Source organism: Nomascus leucogenys, chromosome 7b (assembly GCF_006542625.1).
Source record: "Nomascus leucogenys isolate Asia chromosome 7b, Asia_NLE_v1, whole genome shotgun sequence".
NCBI lineage: Eukaryota > Metazoa > Chordata > Mammalia > Primates > Hylobatidae > Nomascus > Nomascus leucogenys.
The window spans coordinates 65,994,279-66,010,696 of NC_044387.1; the positions used below are offsets into that span (position 1 = coordinate 65,994,279).

The 16,418-nt window shown below is 38.9% G+C and overlaps 1 pseudogene; it reads right to left on the minus strand.

The window, feature by feature from the left end:
- Positions 1-15,152, minus strand: part of LOC100605048 — a 54,349-nt pseudogene extending 39,197 nt beyond the window's left edge.
- Positions 15,153-16,418: the final 1,266 nt, after the last annotated feature.

Sequence of the window (16,418 nt, forward strand, 5' to 3'; positions counted from 1 at the left end):
TTTTTTGAGAACTGGCCCCTTTGTCATTATGTAGTGCCTCTCTTTAATCTCTGATAACTTTTCTTCTCTGAAGTTTGCTTAGTCTAAAATTAATATAGCCACTCTTGCTTTCTTTTGATTAGTGTTAGCATGGTTTATCTTTTGTCATCTTCTTATTTAAAAAACTTTACCCTTTATCAGAATTTATAGTAGACTTTTGATAAGTTATTATAACTAGTGATATACAATAATTCAATGTTTTAAATTAGTTTTTACACACGTAAGAGATTATCCAATCCCATCTATTTACTTTTAATTTGAATGTGTCTTTATATTGAAAGTGGGTTTCTTGTAGACAACACATAGTCGGGTCTTGTTTTTTCATTTACCCTGATGATATCTGTCTTTTAATTGGCATATTCAGACCATCGATGTTCAAAGTGATTATTGATATAGTTAGATTAATATCTACCATATTTTTACTGCTTTCTTTTTTTGCCCTTGTCCTTTGTTCCTATTTTTGTTTTCCACTCTTTGTATGCCTTTTGTGGTTTTATTTCTATTTCAGTTTTTGTTGTTGTTGTTTTACGAGAAGGGGCTCACTATGTTTCGCAGGTTGTTCTTGAACTCCTGGGCTCAAGGGATCCTCCCATTTCAGCCTCCTAAGTAGCTGGGACTACAGGCATGTGCATTTTAACTGAGCAGTTTGTGATTCCATTTTCTCTCCCCTCTTAGCATATCAGTTGTACTTTTTTTTTTTTTTTAACTACTTTTAGTGGTTGCTCTAGAGTTTGCAACATACAGTTAGAATGAATTCAAGTTCCCTTTCAAATAACACTAGACCACTTCGGGGGTAGTCCAAGTACCTTATTATAACAAAATAATCTTAATTCCTCCCTCCCATGTTTTGTATTGTTGCTGTCATTCATTTCATTTATACATAATTATATACATAATGCATAATTGAATATACATGTATTCAACAATACATATAACTATATATAATATATAATTGAATATATCATTGCTATTATTTTGAACACTGTTATCTGTTAGATGAATTTAGAATAAGAATTTTACTTTCACTATTGTTTCTCAGAAGCTCTCCTTTATGTAGATCCAAGTTCGTGACGTATATTATTTTCCTTCTTTCTGAAGAACTTCTTTTAACATGTCTTGTAAGGCAGATCTATGGGCAAAAATTCTCTCCATTTTTGTTTGTCTACGCTTCTTAAATGAGGGTCTGGGGACTGGAAATCCCAAGGCATGAGATTTAAAGTTAAACATCATTTATAAATATGTAAAACAATGCACAAAATAGCACTACATATATTAAAAGATTGCTCACATATTTTAAGATATATGAGTAGATATTATTAGAATGGGTAGCAAGATTGCTACATATAGCACAATTCCTGGAATTATGCAACATAGGAGCTTTAGCGGTTGCCTATGCTAAGGAGAGAAGCAGAAGTGAGAATTGAAATGAAGGGAAAGAAAATAAGTAAAATAAGAGAAAGAGGCTATTAATAGATTAAAAAAAATAATGTGCTATGAACTGAGGAGTATAACTCAAATCTCTATACCTGAGAGTTTTACAATAAGCTTTTATTAGTCATATTTATTGCAGATTTTTTCTAATGTTGTCCCTCATTTATTATTGTTTCATAAAGCATTTGACAATCTGAATTTTTTCCTATAATTGTAGGAATTAATCTTTTCCTTTCTTATTGCTGTTAGTGGTGGATTAAAGATGTCACTCTTCCCACTGAGAGTTATTTCTCTTTTCCCTCCTCTTGAATATGGGCTGACTTATTTTGGCATATAGAATATGAAATGATATTACATAACTTTCCAAGTTTCACCTTAAGAGATCTGCAATTCTCACCTTCCAGCCCCATGGAGAAGCCCATAGAGGTGAACTGAGGCACTCCAGTTGACAGACTCAGTTGACCTTTCAGGCGACTGCCATCACCAACTGCAAGCCATATGAAAGAGACATCTTAGACCTCCTGACACTGTCAAGCCTCCAGATTTCTGCAGCCCTATTCAACACCCTCTGGAACAGAAGAACTACACACCTGATGCCAGTCAACTCAGAGACTCATGAAAGATGATAAATGAGTGGGATTGTTTTGAGATGGTTTGTTGAAAAGCAACAAATAACTGAAGCACTTCTATTGCTTCAATACTGAGAAAATCCAGATACCAGTGAACTCTTTTCCTATATTTTCTTCTAATTTTTTAAAGTATCTTCTAGAGTTTTGGCTTAAATTTCATTTTTTAAAATTCAGCCAAATGACAACTCCATTTGATAGATAATTTATTCACTCTTTTTTTATAATTTTTTTTCTCTAAGCTATTGAAGGAGGGTTTAGGTTATTTTTCCTGTCATAAATTAATACACACTCATTCTAGAAAGTGAGGGTGAGGAGGACAGAGCTTGACTCTGCCCTTAATCTCACCTCTTCAGGGACAACCACTACTACCATTTTGATGCATTTCCACTAATTTTCAGTATATATTTTAATGTTAATACTATTATGTTAATATAATCCATTCTATAACTCAGGTATGTTACATATTTTATAGGGTAATTCACAATGCAGAGAACTCTGCTGAGAAAGTGCATGAGTACTGAAAGCAGGGTTACACTAGCCCAGAGGAAGGGTGTATTTTGCTAAAAAAGATGCTAAAAGCTTATCAAGCCCTGAGCCCTCAGAGCTTTTTCACCCAATGGTGGAGGCTTCTTAAGCTGTGGGTCTGGTATGACCTGCTCTATTTTTTGCTGAACTTTATAGTTACACCCAACATGGTGTAACTGACAATGTGATTCCTTTTGAAGTAATTATGATGGGTTCTAATTATATCCAGACAGATTCATAATGCAGTTGGTTGAAAATATGGAGCTGGACTATTTGAGAAAAATGACTGCTGGAGGCATAGTTTTAGGAGTCATTAGCAAAGAAAAGGTAGTTGAAAATGTGAATAGATAAGCTTACTGAGACATGCTCTATTCTAATTTTTAAAATTTTCATATATCATTCCTTTTGGATGGGACCAATTAAAAAGAAAACAAAACCTAGGTATTCTTTGAATAATGATTAAACATATTTTCTATTCATAATGTATAGTCTCAAAGCAGCATTTTAAAATGTCTTAACTGGATAGTTTATGTGCTATTACATAAATTAATATTGTCTTACGGTGACTTTAATGAATTGACTGACCCACATGCCTAATTAATGAAATTCTTACAACCTGAAGTTTAACTGGATGCTTTAGTAGAGTACTTCTTTCAGTTTTGGTTTAATGGAGTATCTGAAGAAACTGGGGAATAGTTAAAGGTACTCACATTTTCTATGGCCAAGAGTGAATCTAAGCTCAATGTCTTCCAGATTTCTAAGACGCCCATAAGGTGCATTGGCAACAACACATATCGAGGGACAAGGAAGTGTAGGGGGAGGGAAACATCTTCAAATTTCTTTAAAAAATATTTTCTTGAAGACTTGCATAGAATTCTGGGATTGGTCTGTCTTTGTGAGTTAGTAATGAAATTCACATTAGAGTTAGATCTACCATAAAGAATTTCCCTACTTCATTTGCAGCATTTTAAGAGCTAATTTGCAACATCTGCCTAAGTAAATAGAACTTACTTGAAAAGTAGAGAAGCAAAACCATGTGTCTGAAGTATTACACACAAGTACTTGATGGCTTAACTAAATCAAACCCAGATGGACATGTGGCCCTGTGGAATCTCAGTAGTTTTCTTGCACAACATTTGACAAAGGCCACATCATTAAAGTCAAGTTGAATATTCAAGGCCAAGGAATTCCTATTGTTAAATAATATGATTAAGAAAATAATTGATGGTCTCCATTACACTGGCTAAGGACTCTTAGAGACCTTTTCTCTGAGTACCATATCTCTGATGTTCTGGGAAGCAACTAGCCAAGGTACCCTGGCTTATGACTGAGAAAGAATATTGGCACCATAGAAAGATTTAAATTTTCATTCGTGGATTTTTTTTTAGTGATTTCATACAAATGTCAAATATTTGAGATATTTTCAGAGCCTGGAATCCATTATACACCTGTTATGACTTGATATAACTGTTTATATTATCTAAGAAACATGTTTACAGCCAAAGATATTTTTATAGAATATATATGTATATATTCTGTGCGATAAGAGGAACAAAGATGACAATAATTTTGTCACAACAAATTCTATGAGAAATTCTTCAAGATGATTTAATAATTCAATTCAAACGTATCTTGATAGTTGCTAATTAAAACTGGGCAGATAACTGAGCTTATCTCCTTCATGGTATGCTATATTGCAATTATCCAGTGATAAAACAATTTATTGTAGGGAATTGTGATCTATTAAGTTAATAGATTTGAATGCTTAAGCCTGGTAATTCTTTCACACATGTAAGGTTGCTGAGATTGAAAGTAAGATATCCAGAAAAGCAGATGGGAAATAACAAAACTGGTATTCTTCCCCTAAAGGAGAGATGATAGGTAACTATTTTTATATCATTCTCTTTTTTTAAAAAAATACTCAAGTATGTTCTACTTCTGTAATTTAAATATTCCAATGAAGGAAAAAAGATCAAGTAAATTTATAACAACTTGAGCAGTTGCATCGTGAAGAAACAGATCAAGAGTTTTTCTAGGTGATGGTTTATCTAGAAGTTAGAATGGTTTATTGACTATCCCAAACTCAAAAGACATTCTACAGCAAAATATCTTTCTGTTGCAAGGACCAGGCTAAGCGTAGTCACTTGATAAATACTTTTTGATGATTGTTAGAAAACCTCCTAAACCTTTAAAATTGAATAAGCATAAAACATTCTACACTAAGACATTTTCTTGGCTTTCTTTTATAACTCCATGAAAAATCAAATTAGTTTCCACTTTGGCTAAATATTTCATCATTTGTGGTTAGAAGATGCCAAGCATCATTTTAGTTATTTTCATTTAGGAACCAAATGATAAATTGACCCTTTGTGAATGCACATATTATACACAGTGTAGTCTTATTTCAGTCTTTCAAATTGACATGCTAACTAAGGAGGATGAGAAGAAGATCATGACCCTAGGGATTGGTATTCAGTGCAAGTGAGAGTCCTTTGGAAGCATGTCTTGGCTCCCACTCTATCCTGCCCATTCAGTCCTCCACTTAGCTATGCTGAGTTGACCCTGTCTAATGTACATACCATATTGAACAGAAACCATATGCTTACGTGTCTGTTTTCCCTCACCAGAATATAAGCTCAGGATACTCCAGTTGATCACTGAGCAAAGCAGGGTAGTTGAGCGCATACTCTTCTCAGATAACCCCTAGCTTATGACCACATAAGAAGGTAGTAAAAGGGTCTGGCCATTTCCACCCAATCAGGATTCTTCTCACAGGTAGTCTTTGATCCAGAGCTCCCATTGGGCTGGTAGAGATTTGTCACGTCTGTATTGTGGTCTGATGCTTACCCTGCCCCATCCTGCTTCCATCCGTTTTCTTCTACAAGTGTTCTTCCACATAAACTTTTTCACTCCTCAATCAAGCTCACATCCATTTTCTGGAGAGTGCATACTGTGACTGCTGGTGCCTGAAATTGTCCAAGAACGCAGTAAGGTGGGATAGAGGAGCCAGTTTACTGATTCCTTGGCTAGTAACGAGGAACCAATTCCTGGTGGTAATTGGTGTACAGAAAGCCCCGGGAGCGATTGGCAGTCCACTTGATAAAACTTTCATAGGTAGTGAGCTGGGATGTGCAGGTAGAGAGACATGTACTCATCAAGGAGATGATTTGGGTCATTGAAATGTGTAGGGGGATAAGAAAAATGAGTAAAATTGAGTGGTTATTTTTAAATTGCATTAAAACTCTGCAGATTAATAATGAAAAGCTGAGGGTAATTAATGAATTGAAAACTACAAAAGTCAGAGGGCTTTTGGTAGCTTTCAAAGAAGCCCTCATGGTATGCAGTGTGTTCACAGGAAAAGCTGATCAAGCCCGGGATTTGATATTCAGACTGGCTAAACTTCAAAGATGGTTGGAAGCTCAACCACAGTAGCCATGACTATTTTTGGGAAAACCTGAACTCCTGACACATGAGATGAGGACATTTGAGGGAATGCCTTTATAGATTTTGACTCCCAAGGCTATTGTGAAACTTATGCGTGTGCACAAGAGGCTTCCCCTCCTTGTTCCAAGCCAGCACATTAGAGTACTGACTGGGTGTTGAAAGGGACTGCTGAAGGGGCAGCTAAAGTGCCGGCACATAGACAACACTCTGGCCCTACTTATTCTCCTTTCACCAACACCCTACCATTGCAGTTACATCACTTTCTTTGGCTAAAATAATAACTTTGTGTTTTACGTGTTGTGAGTTAATATTGTTTTCTATGGGTCCAAGAAATCCAGTATGATTATATATTTTCTTTCACAATCTATTAGTTTTTCTGGAGTTCCTACCTAGCCCCTTTATACCCATGAACACACCCACAACCCACCATGCCAAGTCATGTTTACCGCAGTTTTTCCATAAAGAGACCTGCAACCATTTATATTGGGCAAAAGGGAATTGCCAGCATTGGGAATTCTTGTTGGACATAGAGTCCAAGTTCACATTTGTATCCAGAGACTCAGAGACCCAAAGCATCATCATGGCCCCACTGTCAAAGTGAGAGCACATGGGAGGAGGTCAGGTCATAAATGGAGTTCTGGCCAAAGTTTGGTCTACAGGAGATCCCCAGGATCTGTAGACCCACCAAATGATCATTTCTCTGGTTCCCAAGGATTTAATTTGTATTGACATACGTGGCAGCTGGAGTAACCCTGCATTGGGTCCTTTTCCCTGTTCTCCTTTCCACAGACGGGAATTGTAGGGGCTGATGACCTGTCTGCATAGGAATCCAACTGCTTCATTTTCAAACACTCAACCCATATCACTCTTTTTCAGCCCTGTTCCTCTTCTTTGCCTTCTGTGATACCAAATACCTCCAAGTCCTTTGAGCCTCTGGGAGTTTTGGCTTGCTTTGAATCAGGTACCTATTTTCAAGGCATTTTAAACTCTAGTTAAGTCAGTTACCACTCTGATCTACTTTATGTCTTCCAAACTTTTTTTTTTTTAGCTCACAGTATTTCTCTTTGAAATGTTTCATTTGCACTTGTTCTTGAGTTTTGGTAACTTTAAAATCCACTTATCATTTTAGCAGAGATTTGAGAGAAAAATGAACTCCTTATCCACCATATTTAATTAAGCATCCAGCCCTTTTCTTACGTAGAGCAGTTACTTCTCAGCTTCAGCAATTTGTATGCTCACACACTATGCTACTGGATCATTCCTGGAGCTCAAACCACTTGGAAGATAGTAGTATTTGTAATTAAGAAATAATTTAAAATGATTAAAAAATAATACAATACTGTTGTATGTGTTCTATATGCATATTCATATTATTTTTAATTTAAAAAAGTAAAGTTGGAGAGTTAGGCAGGACTGGACTATGAGGACCTTCACATGTGAATTGGACCTTGAAAAATGAATAATAAACAATAGCTAACATTTATTGAGAGCTTACTATCTGCCAGATGCTGTGATAATTGTTTTCTGTCCACTATGAAAGAAGAACAATTATTAGCTCCATTTTATGAATGAGGAGACTGAAGCTCAGAGAGATTATTATGCCATAATCACTCATCTCAATGAGGCACCAGGGCATGATTATTTGCATACTAGGTTTCCTCCTCTGTTAGTCTTGTGAGCTCCTCCAGGGAGTACACATATGTGTCTCAATCTGTTTTTAGTTTACTTCAGTGCAATATCCACCATAGAAACAGTGTTCAGAAAAATGTATGATAAATGAACATTGGCTACTGATTTCCAACATTAGGGAGAAAAGCAATTTGAAGCAAAATACAGATTTGTAGAAATGGGGAAAAGAGGGACTTCTTAACTTTATTTTAGTACTTACAGGAATGGAAACAGGAGAATCTTACTTTGAACTTGTGGAGAAATGTATTCTTAACTTATGGTATTCTTAACTGGTACCTTTAAAAAAATCATCAAAGTCTGGCTGAGTATCCAGAGAATATTGCTATAACTAGCCGTGAACTATGACCAAAAAGGACAGCTCTATATTTACAAACTGTGGTGGCTTCTGGAATGGGTAAAGGAGGAGGAAATAGAGGGAAGTGAAGTTTACGGTTCTGTAAATTACAGCCCATGGCAGGACCAGGATGCCTCCCCGGCCTAAGCCTGGAGGCAAGTCAGCCAAAGGGCGGCACTCATACTTGTGTAATTAACGATGCATTTTTAGTGTAATAAAAAGACTTACATTTTGGCTTATGTTTCCTTGTTAACCATTATAGTGACAGGCAATTTATTCCAAAGGACAGCTGCCAGGATAGTCCCTATTATGGGAATACAGTGAGTAACCTAACTCTAAAGTTGGAAAAACAAGAAAACAAAACGAACAAAATGACTGAAAATCAAGAACTGAGGAGAGAGAAACCCACAGTTAAACTCTGAGATACAAGACATTTTACCTTTATCCATGCCATTCAGAATTATTTACCTGTCAATAGCAAAATTTAGGGTAAACATCAAGAAATCCCTTCAAGTACATTGAACATTGAACCCACCACAGAGTGAAAGATTGCTCTCCCCAAGACCTTTTTTTTTTTTTTTTGAGACGGAGTTTCGCTCCTCTTGCCCAGGCTTGAGTGCAATGGTGCGATCTTGGCTCACCGCAATCGCAACCTCCACCTCTGGGGTTGAAACAATTCTCCTGCCTCAGCCTTCTGAGTAGCTGGGGTTACAGGCCTGTGCCACCATGCCTAGCTAATTTTGTATTTTTAGTAGAGATGGGGTTTCTCCATGTTTGTCAGGCTGGTCTCGAACTCCTTACCTCAGGTGATTCACCCGCCTAGGCCTCCCAAATTTCTCAGATTACAGGCATGAGCCACTGTGCTTGGCTATTTCTTAGGGAATGTGGAAATATATGGAATTTTCCAAGATGTATGTTTCTGATGCAAAAGGAAAGCTGAGTAATTGGTATACATTAGGTTATTTACTACAGTATATATTTATATATATATATACACAGTTAAGGTTATTTTACTAAGAATAACCATATAAATTGATAGGGTTTGGCTCTGTGTCCCCACCCAAATCTCATCTTAAATTGTAATCCCCACATGTCAACGGAGGTTATTGGATCATGGGGGCGGTTTCCCCCATGCTGTTCTCGTGACAGTGAGTGATTTCACATGAGATCTGATGGTTTAAATGTGTGTGGTGGTTACCCCTGCCCCCCTCTCTTTCCTGCTGCCATGTAAGATGTGCCTTGCTTCCCCTTTGCCTTCCACCATGATTTTAAATTTCCTGAGGCCTCCCCAGCCATACAGAACTGTGAGTCAATTAAACCTCTTCTCTTTATAAATTACCCAGTCTCAGGTAGTTCTTTATAGCAGTGTGAAAATGGAGTAATACATAAATGTGTGTATATATATATTTATTTATAGTCCAAAGGGTCTGGAGCATGGCCATTGATTGGTCAGTCTCTGAGAACTTTGGTAGCCTCTGGACTCCCAAGCCTTGAACTAATTGAGCAGTAATTTGACTTGTTGAAAGTCCTTTGCGTGGCTGGGCACAGTGGTTTGCACCTGTAATCCCAGTACCTTGGGAGGCCAAGGCGGGCGGATCACTTGAGATCAGGTGTTTGAGACCACCCTGGCCTACATGGTGAAACCCTGTCTCTACTAAAAATACAGAAGTTAGCCAGGCGTGGTGGTCTGTGCCTGTAATCCCAGCTACTCGGAAGGCTGAGCTCAGCATGAGAATTGTTTGAACCCGAGAGGTGGAGGTCACAGTGAGCCAAGATTGTGCCACTGCACTCCAGCCTGGGTGAAAAAAAAAAAAAAAAAAAAAGGAAGTCGTTGGTGAATTCTTTGAAAGTAGGGTCTACTGATCTAAGGCAATTGGGTCATACACAATTCTTAGGTTATTTCCAGAAGATAATAGTAGCCATTGAAGAAGTTGAGGTGGGTAAGGGTTACTTAGTTATTCCTCAACCTTGCTAGAAGTTGATAAGGAATGCAAGTTTCAAACCAAATTCTGCCCCACATACAGATATTTATTCATCAAACATTGATGAGCAAGCAGGTCCAAAACTATTTATGCAGTTCTGTACATTTAATGAAGGCTCAGCTGTCTATCATCTTAGGTTCTCTGAAAACTCCCATGCCTGCTTAGAGGCTGACACAGTCAGGATCTTTTACCCCTGTGTTATAGATCAGGCCATCAGAAGTCATCATAACCAATAGCTAGACACAAGACTGTGTAGGGGGCAAATCCTAGGCTCCAGCTAAAGGGTAAAGGCTAAGTCTTAGTTTGCTTTTTTTTTGAGATGGAGTCTTGCTCTGTTGCCAGGTTAGAAAGTACAGTAGTGCAACCTTGGCTCACTGCAACCTCCTTCTCCCAGGTTCAAGTGATTCTCCTGCCTCGGCCTCCTGAGTAGGTGGGATTACAGACACCCACGACCATACTCAATTAATTTTTGTATTTTAGTAGAGACGGGTTTCACCATGTTGGCCACACTGGTCTTGAACTCCTGACCTCAAGTAATCCACCTACCTCGGCCTCCCAAAGTGCTGGGATTACAGGCATGAGCCACTGCATCTGGCCCTTTGTTTACTTTGTATACCCTATTCATGCAAGCTTGGAGAGAGTCTCTAACATATTTGTAACCACTCTCCTCTTCATGCATCATGAATACTTTCAATTTCACCAGCGATGTCGAATAGCTAACATTCCATAATCATCATGGCAGTCAACACCATTAAACCCAAGAGATTTGCTTCTGGCATTCAGTATGCTAATCAACAGGTTGTAGGGTGTTGATTTGGAGGTACAGGAAACCGAATAAAACTGTAGTTGCTCCCTCTGGTATGTGGTCTGAACAACCCTGAACTGATTTATGATTAAGACACTGTAACTTAATCAAATAATATTTTAAAGTAAATTACAGACTATGTAATACTGACAAGTTCACCAAACAAAATACCTGGCCTAGTGGAGCCACTCAGAGTTCACTGAATTGAATGGGGTAGTTTAAAGGGATTGTAAATTGGAATATGGTTATGTTAATTAGATTACATATTCATAGGCAGTTTGGGTGTTAAGATTTGATTATAGTAACTCAATCAAATTTTGATTTGATTGATTTGGTCTTATTTTGATTTTCCAGTTCTCTTGGGGCACTCTGGAGAAAGCCCTTGGTTGGCTTCAGGCTCCAGAATTAGTAAATTCTGTCAAGTTTCTTTTGAGAAGGTTATTCATTGGTAGACTTTGCCAATAATTACTTTGAAGTGATGGTTCAAATTATATATTTGTGAGAATTGCTTAAATATTTTCAGGTAATAAGTTTAATTGTTTATAAAAGAGTGGGCTTTTTTTTTATTTTTAGGGGAAGCAGAGTGGGGTAATAGCTACACATTCCTGAGAAACAGGCCATATCACTGTCAATCTGCCTCAATGTCTTCCTCTGATGTGCTTGGGCAATCCAGAAGTGGAAGCCATAAAGCGGATGATGGTGCAGCTGGATTGTTGACTGTCACATATGTCCTTTTCCAAACAACGCTAGGTGAAAGAGCTACAGAAAAGAGGTTCCAAGCCTCCCCCCCACAAACATCAGCTGATCCACAGGAGTCACACATAGAACCCTCTCAGCTCTGACAAGGAAGTGAAGCTCCCAGATTCCCATATCTGGATCTCAAGGCCTAGCATATGGTTCAGAGTCATGAAAAAGGATAAATATCATTTAGATATTCTTTTTGGAAATATCTTCACTTAAAATTTCTTTTAAAAAATTCATAAAGTCATAAGCTATTTGCAACCATCTCTTGTTTCCTAAGTCACCTTAGTTTGAAAAGCTTACTCTTGGGATGAACGGTAATATCTCTTTAACTAAAGAGGCTGTGTGTGATAAGCATCAATTCCATTTGCTTCCTCCTCACCCTAGAACACATATTTTCCTTCCCACACCCCAGTCCCTGGAGAAAAATTTGTGGCCGCACCTGTACTGATATGTATCAGGTGTTCCCAACTAACAAATGCTTGGTCTGCAGCCTTCGAAAGCATCCTCGTGTTTTGCCTCCTAGCTCAAGAGAAAACACGCACTTCTGCACTCAAGCTTTGATTTCTTTCAGTCTGTGGCTTACTGGAATAACATATATGCCTGCTCAACGTCTTTATTTTGCCAACAAAACACCCACAATCTCAATGATATTTTCAATCCCTTGTACGGTATCCTGATGTCTATTTATATTGACATCCAGACATTTTAGTCTCACTACTGGCATAGAGATGACATTTTCGTGACTAATTATTATTGTGATAATGTAACGCAGTCTCTCTCCAGACAAAACCCCTTACTGCCAGCCACAGCTCAAAAATTTCCTTTTTGAAAGATTTTTCTGATCATTGTCTTTGGCTTCTAAGAAACTATCCATTTAATGTTGTGTGATTTCAGGAGATTTTGAAAAGCAGAGGGCCATGCATTCCTCTTTAAAGCTAAGTGTTTGTACCAGCATCAGAAGATGTGGTATTATTATTCATGTGACCAGAACACTTGACTTATACATCCTTGGCCTTGCTATTATTGGCTTATTGTGGGATCATATATATTACTTATCCTAGAATATGGAATAAAAGAAGCTCTACAATGTTTTAAATATATCTATTTAGCCTCTGCTGTCAGGTGAGAGCTTAGGATGGGGTGGGGGGAGATGAACATGTGAGGCTATACTAGAATAAAATGCCATGATGACACACCCTAGAATAATGAAAATTTGAGTATAATCCAACTAGCTCCTATCTTCTGACCAGGCGCCATTCTTAAATGCAGGTGTTTTGATGTTCTTATGTTCTGGGAGGTGGGGTGGGACAATAAAGGGAGCATGAAGGTTGACAGGAAAGCAGTAGGTGGTCCCAACTGGGAAGCAGGGTGCCAGGGCAGAGATCTGCAATATTCCCATTGGTCTAGCCTTTCAGATTGGGTTGGCAAAGCAGCTTTCAACAGAGCAGGAGGTTCCTGGAGTTACTCTGCCTGGAAGTCCCAGCCATGCACGAGACCCAGAAGCCTCTACACTGATATTTAGGCTGGGGGACAGGGGGATAACTCCCACTAGATGGTTCCCAAATGCACCAGGGACTTGGATGGGTTTGGATCATACTAAGAATTCCCTATGGTAACTCCCAGCCAGCAGGCAAGATTTTATTAGCCTCACAGTAATGCAAGCCCACAGGTGACACAATCTATAGTAAGCCTTTCTGGACTCCACTTATGGTGGGATTCTACCATAGCTCCCTACTTTCTATTAAAATATGACTGATGTTTCCTTAACATTATGGAACTCAGACAAGTGTAGCATGACATTGACTCTTCAGTGCAAGTATCTTTTTCCTAATCCTCAAATATATTCTATCAAATAAGGTTAAGATCATGGTTTTCAGACAGCTTTGCAGTGGAAGGGCAAACTACATTCCAGATTTTGGCACTGGGATATATATGAATATGTGTGTGTGTGTGTGTGTGTGTGTGTGTGTGTGTATGCAATACATATATTTACATATTTAAATATGCTGCTATTTTTACTAATTAAATGCAAAATCATAGGTGAATTTAGCTTTGCATTTAACGTACAGAACATGAGATGCTAATGTACAGGTTGCAAGTGACAAACCAACAAAGCATCACAGTATCTGTTATGGATACCCTACCAAACTAACACCCAGCTTGCAATTCAATTTGAGCATTTACATTTTTTCATCCTATTTTCTTTCTTTCGTTTTCTTTTCTTTCTTTTTTGGAGACAGTCTCGCTGTGTTACCCAGGCTGGAATGCAGTGGCGCAATCTCGGCTCACTGCAACCTCCACCTCCTGGTTCAAGCAATTCTTGTGCCTCAGCCTCACAAGTAACTGGGATTACAGGTGTGCATCATGCCTAGCTAAGTTTTGTATTTTTAGTAGAGATGGGGTTTCAACATGTTGGCCAGGCTGGTCTTGAACTCCTGACCTCAAGTGATTCACATGCCTCAGCCTCCCAAAGTGCTGGGATTACAGGCATGAGCCACCACGCCCGGCCTTTTTCATCCTATTTTCAAAGACAGAAGTTGGCAGCTGCTTTAGTGTACAATGAGTCTGCAGGAGAATTCTGTAAAGCAGATAATTATTGTTTGGGGAAGAATCATTTCAGTGGTTTCCTCACTTCCGTAAGCATGCTGTGAATAGACTCCATTTTCCTGATGGACAGTATCACTTTAAAAAATTTTCCTTTTTCTGGGAAGGGTCATGCAAGTGGCCTTGCTTAGTCACTTAAGTGCAGGGCGAGTTGGCTGTTATTCTGGAAAAGGAGTATAGTCAGAACTTTGATGTCTTAAGTGTCTTTATAAAGTCGTGAGGTCATCGCTGCAGAAAAAGGTGGGAATTTCCCTGGCTAACTGCTCCTGGGGTCATGTTCCATTCTGAGAAGTGACCCTGGACAGGAACTGAAAAAGTTTAGTCACTAAGGAATTCTTGAGCTCAGAAATCTCAGATCAGGAGGATCTTGTAATGGGACAAGATGTTGGGGATGGTCTTTCTTTATAAAGAAGTGATGTGAAAAGAGGGAATAGAGGATTGAGCCTCCTCTATTGAGCTCCCACACTGCCCTCTGCATGTGGCTTCTAGGGTGTCGGTTGCTTTTCATCTTCTTGTATTGCTCCAGAGAACTCCAAACAAATGTTCTGGGACACCTCTCACCCCAGGTTTCTCAGCCTTGAGCACCCCTGGATGTGCTAACATTTGCACATCTAGCCTATGCAGGCAAACACAGACCTTACCTGCAGGGTTATCCTGATAATTTTCCCTGGTTTGCTTTGGGCATATCTGGACTTAGTCAACACCTACATTATCCTCTGTAGTAACTGCTCTAGTTTTCTCTTCCTCCCTCCTTACATTTCTCTTTCATTGTTTGAAATTTTGAAAATTTGTTTAGATACTTGCACCTGAGCGCAAATAAGACTATTTCCTGTATGAAGGAATTTAACTTCGTCTTTGAGCTCTGTCTGGGTGCTGTGTGAAGGGGTGGACCATTCAGGCTTTGGATCCATGTCCATAGGGGTCATCTCGTGTCACTATCTAAGAGATTCTCTTTTTATGGTGTATGAGCCTGTTTTCAGGCTGCTGATAAAGACATACCTGAGACTGGGCAATTTACAAAAGAAAGAGGTTTAACTGGACTTACAGTTCCACATAGCTGGGGAAGCCTCACAATCACGGCTGAAGGCAAGGAGGAACATGTCATGTCTTACAAGGATGGCAGCAGGCAAAGAGAGAGAGCTTGTGCAGGGGAACTCCCCTTTTTAAAACCATCAGATCTTGTGAGACTTCTTCACTATCATGAGAACAACACAGGAAAGACCTGCCCCCATGATTCAATTACCTACCACTGGGTCCCTCTCACAACACATGGGAATTCAAGATGAGATTTGGGTGGGGACAGAGCAAAACCATATCACATGGGGAGTCAGAGATTACAGTCTTCACCATTGTCTCTGGGGATTAAGTCGGGGTGGGAAGAATTCAAATTCTCATTTTTTGTCTCTCTGCCAAAGATCAGTCATTGGATACTTAATGCCTAATCAACCCACTGGTCACTACATGGCCAAGTATAAAGGATCTACCACTTATTCTCAAGTTTGGCTTTGGATACAAGGACTCTGCTTTAGGGTGTGCTTCTTCACCTTCTCCAGGTCTTTGCTTAAATGTTGTCTATTCCTGAGGTCGTCTTGGAGCACACTATTTAGGGTTCCCACCTTCTGTCCCAGTGATCACTGTCTCTTTTCTCTGCTTTATTTTCTCCATAGCACCCATCAACATCTGACCTGCCACGAATGTAACTTACATACCTTCTTCATTGTTTCTCTTCCCATTAGATACCATAAATTTCATGAAGGTGTGATTTTTGGTCTCTTGTTCATCACTGCAGTCACAGTGACTAGAACAGTGTCTAGTTCAACACTATTTGAGGAAAGAAGGAAGGAAGGAAGGAAGGAAGGAAGGAAGGAAGGAAGGAAGGAAGGAAGGAAGGAAGGAAGGAAAGGAGGGAGGTAGGGAGGGAGGGAAGAGGATGCGAAAGGAGAGAGAGAGGGAGGAAGAAGAGGAGGTAGAGTTCAGGGAAGGAAGCCAATAGCTTCAAAGAATCACTAATGGAAGACAGAATTATTATTTTGGTCTCCTCTAAAGGTTCTAGTCTGTGTTTGAGAGAAACACTGATAAAGGGTCTTTTAGGACTAATCAGATTACCACACCTTAGAAATGGCCACAGAAACTGCTGTTATACACACATGCTCATACACACACTTAAATCTCTGCATGACATGTTTATTTGT